This window comes from Camelus bactrianus, chromosome 26, assembly GCF_048773025.1.
Source record: "Camelus bactrianus isolate YW-2024 breed Bactrian camel chromosome 26, ASM4877302v1, whole genome shotgun sequence".
Lineage (NCBI taxonomy): Eukaryota > Metazoa > Chordata > Mammalia > Artiodactyla > Camelidae > Camelus > Camelus bactrianus.
Window position 1 is genome coordinate 37,384,145 of NC_133564.1, and position 5,000 is coordinate 37,389,144.

Here is a 5,000-nt window from a genome sequence, read left to right on the forward strand (position 1 = left end):
AGACAGAGGGGGAGAGGGAGAGAGGGGGTGGGGGCAGGATGTTAAAAGAATGGAGAAAAAAAGGTTTGAAAACAGTGTACGATCAATAATAGAAGAGCAAGTTGAAGCAGAATAGCAATTGAGCTGAGACGTCTTCTAAAAGCCTTTAAAAACAAATAGAAAAGATCAGAAAATAATATACAATTGTTTCAAAAGTAAATTTTTAAAAGGTAATCGGAAATAGAACAGATTTTAACAAAAGATAAAACAGAGGATTTTAAAAGACGGGAGAAAGAAAAGGTTTGAAGACAGTGTGTAATCATGAATAGAAGAGTAAGTGGAAGCAGAATAGCGATCGAGTTGAGACGTCTTTTAATAACCTTAATAAAAAGGAGGAAAAAATCGAGAAACAATATTTGAAACCTGTGAATAACCAGTAACAGGAGATCAAAACCAAGAGAATGAAAAAGGGAAGGGGGTGGATGTTTAAAAATAATAATAATGAAAAGACTTGAAATGAAACATTTAAAAGGGATTAAAACCGTAAACGTATACGACTGTTCAAAAGTAAAGGTTAAAAAGGTAACAGAAGGTAAAACCGATATAAAAGAGATTAAAAAAGAAAAAGGAAAAGAAAAAAAAAAAAGAGGAAAAAAAAAAAAAAAAAGGATGTGTTCTCCTGGAGACGGTGCGCTCTTAACGGTTTCACCGAGAAGTCTTTCTGTCGTCGCCCTGTTTCGTGAACTCAGCTTGCTGTTTCCGCGGGCCCTCTGTCGGCGCCCTCGTCTGTGCTGCCCTCGGTGCCTGTGGGCAAGTAGATCGCGCCCCCTCCTGGCACCGCGGTCGGATGCTGCGTTCCTGCCGGGAAGGAGGGAGGGTGGCTGGCCGCCTGCCCTCTCCCGGCGCCGGTCGCTCCGCTGCTCTGTGCGGCTGTGTGCTCCGCCTCGGGTTGGCGCTCCTCTCCGTAGGTGGGCTCGGGGAAGACCGTGGAACCGCCCTGCCCCTGCTGCATTCCAAAACTCGGCTCCTTCTTAGTCTTGGTGGCGCGAGTTCTCTGAGGTACCGGGGCAGATATATAATATCTGCCTCAGGCTGAAAACGAGTCTCAGTCCTGCCTAGGAGGTTGCAGAGCCCCCGGGTGCGGATTCGAGTCTCGGCCCCGCCCCCGCTCCCGCCCCCGCCCGCGCGCTGCGCGCCGCGCGCCAGGGGCTATGGCGGCTGTGGCTGCGCCCCGCCTCTCTTCTCGCGAGAAGGGCCGGTGATGGCGCCGCAGGTCTGAGGAGATGGAGGCTACGGCGCCCCTCTCCCCAGGGCACACCGGCCGTGTTGCTTTGCCTTTCTTTCCCCGTAATGGACGGGTTGGGGGGGCGGGTTGTTCTGCTCTGTATCCCCTCCCGGCCACGGCGCGTGGTGCCGCCGCCACGGTCCTCTGCCCGGCTCGTGCGGCCTGTCCCGGCCCCCGGCTGCCGGCCTGCGACTCGGGCTGTGTGTCGCGGGGACCCTCTGTGCCCGTTTCACTTGGGTCGGTCGGTCAAGGGGCGCTCCGGGCAGATCTGAGACTCGGAGGCTCCCCCACCGTCCCGTCGGCCTCTCCGTTGGAGACGGGGAGGTCTGGCGAACGAGCCCTATTCCTCCTCTGCCGGTCCCTCCCGCACTGTTTTGCTTTTGACTCTTTCTTTTCTCCTTTTCTCCTACCAGATTTTGGGCGTCTTTGTCTTTCGAAGAGGGCGGTGTTCTGTCGGAGTTCCGCAGGTGGTCTGATTGGCCGAGTGGGTCCGTCGATGTGAGTTTTGGTGTATTTGTGGGAGAGGGTGAGCTACGAGCGTCCTTCTTGCTTCTTCTCGGGTTATTTTTGAAGAGTAGGTGCTGGGGATTGAACCCTGGACCTTTATTTTTTGCATGCTAAGCATGGGCTGTACTGCCTGATCTCTAGACCCTCCCCACCGCAACCCCCCCCTTTCCCACCGCCTCCATAGTACTCGATGAATCTCCTACCTAGATATCCATGCTTCCTTGGAATAGGGCCGTCGTTTTCTTCATCGGATTGATGCACGTCTGTGGATTCGTCTCGTTTCTCTCCACTGCGGTGGGTGGCATCGGGGCGTGGGGTGGGGTGGAGTGGCGTGGGCTGGGAACAGTTCTTCACGTGTAGAGGTGGAGCGGAGCGATGAGGATGGTGACTGTTTCCCCGAGTGCTCGCGCCGGGTGATGGAGGCCTGTGGTCTGACTTGGAAGAGGACTCGGGTGACCAGAACAGAGCCCGTGTGGGGTCGTTGTGGAGGGAGGAACTCCACCCCCCCCCCCAGCCCCAGCCAAGGCACTCGTACCTCATCGAGGGACGGTCGGCCGAAAACAAACGAAAGCTGTCAGAGGTTTGGGGGTGGGGGTGAAGGGGTGTGTGTGTGTGTCTGTGTGTGTGTGTGTGTGTGTGTGTGTGTCTGTGTGTCTGTGTGTCTGTGTGTCTGTGTCTGTGTGGTGTGTGTGGTGTGTGTGTGTGGTGTGTGTGTGGTGTGTGTGTGTCCCCGTTCCCCGTACCACGGTCTCTGGTCGAGGCCCCCCCGAGCGGAGAAACGCACGCCAGGCCGTCCGTGCTCCTGGTTGTCCGGCCGCGTGTCCCTGCCACCCAGAGATCCCGAACCGTCCCGCTCGCTCCCCTGCCATGTGCCATGTGCCATGTGCCACCTGCCTGTCGGCCGGGCGCTATTTTAGACCCTGCGAAGAAGTCGACCGGACGGACGGGCCGGGCCGGGCCGGGCCGGGCCGAGCCGAGCCGGGCCGAGCCGATCTGAGCCGAGCCCGTCCAGGCTGGGGTGGGTGGTGCTGGGTTCAGAGGAGTGGGGTACAAGCGGGAGGCGGGCGTCGATGGAGGGGAGGGGGAGGGGGAGGGGGAAGGGAGAGGAAAGGGGAGGGGAGGGGGAGCAGGGATGACGATGGTCTGGGGCTTGGCGTGTGGGGTGGGGGTGGGAGGGATGGTAGCCATCCTATGACTTTCTCTCCCTACCCCGCCTTTTGCAAGTCTGTTCGAGTGACAAGGTGGTGCTGGTTTCTGGCTGGTGCACACCATAGTGATTCTGTTCTTCTTTTTCCTGGTCTTTTTCAGGAACCCTCGTCCCGAGGGACTGAATCTAGTGCCCTGTGCTGCGCGGTACGACCTAGGGGTCGAATCTGCCAGGAGAGGACTTACAAGGATTTCGAGGATCCTGGAAAACTGCTACCATCCAGAATCCTACATGGATGTTCAAGATCTTGTGGATGGACGGACGGACGGAAGACGGATCGAATGGAGGCCCCGCCCCATCCCCTGGACCCCTTGGCCCAGGAGGATCGTGATGGGTCTGGAAAGGACTCTTCCGACGAGGGTCTCGGGATGGACTTTCTCGGTCTGCGGAAGGTGTTTCTGCACAAAGAGGAAGAGAGGGGCGTTCTCGGCCAGAGAGCCCGAACCGCCTCCTTTCAGGGATCCGCTCCAGTCAGGGTTGGGGTCGGGGTCAGAACGCAGCCACCGACAGCTCCCCTCCCTCGTCTTGGCTCTCCAACTTGGGAAACCCTCCTCCCTGCCCCCTCACCCATCTTCTCGTCAGCCGGCCTCCAGCTTCCCCGTGCCAACCACCTCTCTCATGCTGCCGGACTTTCCTCCTCCTTGGGCTGCCAGGAAGCTCTCCCGCTCCTCCACGTGCTTTGGCTTGGAATCCCTGACAAACACAAGCGGTGCTGGTGGGCGGGGCCGTGGGCGGTGGCAGAAGGACTCCCTTCATCTTATGGGAGCGATTTTTATCTCCATAGAGGTGGCGATTGAGAAAACACATAAAATCACTCAGAAGAATACCCATGTGTAGTATCCCTGACCTAGATCCGTGTCTGTCTGTCTGTCTGTCTGTCTGTCTGTCTGTCTCTCTCTCTCTCTCTCTCTCTCTCTCTCTCTCTCTCTCTCTGCCTCTCTCTCCATTTCGCTATTCTCTGTGTGTGTGTGTGCGCGCGCGCGCATGCATGTCTGTCTGTCTCCCTTGTCTCTCTTTCCTCTCCTCTCCCCTCCTCTCCTCTTCCCTGTTCTCCCCCCTTCCCCCTCACCCCTCCACTCCTCTCTTCTCCCCTCCACTCCTCTCCTCTCCCTCTTCTCCTCTCCCCTCGCCTCTTCTCATTTCCCCTCCCCTCCCCTCTTTTCCCTCCTCTCCTTTCCTGTCCTCTCCCCTTTTATCCCTCCTCTCCTCTGCTCTTTCTCTCTCTCTCTCTCTCTCTCTCTCTCTCTCTCTCTCCCTCCCTCTCTCCCTCTCCCCCCCCTTCACTTCCCTCCCTCCTCCCTACCCCCCCAACCCCTACCTTCACAGGGCCTCATAGATTGCAATCGGTTTCCATGAAATGTGATGAAGAGGGAATGAATTTTAGAATGATATCCCCATGCCATCGAATCCTTCTTCCCCAGGGATAGCGACTTATTTGTGGTCGTGTTTGTTTTTGTTTTTCTTGTTGTTGTTTTGGGGCGCATCGAGGGCGCAGGAGGCGTTGGGAGTGAGGGTGATGTTTCTCTTTCTGTCTGTCTCCTCCTTAGGACGGATTTTAAGAGGAGGGAGGACTCACAGAAATCTACCATCTTGTCTCGTAATGCAGCTGTGTTTGAGCTTCCTATACGATCTGGGCGGAACACTCCCCACCCTCACCTCAAGCCGCCATTGCTGCCCCCTCAGCCCCCTGCACCCCCGTCCAGTCCCACACTTGGGGCGGTGGTTGGGCATGGGGGGATGTTGGCGGGGTGGTGGTTGGTGGGGGGTGGGGTGGTGGAGGAAACCAGAAAACAGACCACTGTGGCACGTGGGTGACTGGGGCTTCAGGGTGAAGGAGGATGAATAAAATGGCCGGAATTAGGCTAACGGATTATTGCTTCTTTTTTTGGCGGGGGGGGGAGGGGAGGATCATTAGGTCATTCATTCATTCATTCATTCATTCACTCATTCATTTGCTGGGGGGGGGTGTCATTCGGTTTCTTATGCTCGCCCTGAAAACGGTCAACTGTCCTGACTGACTGG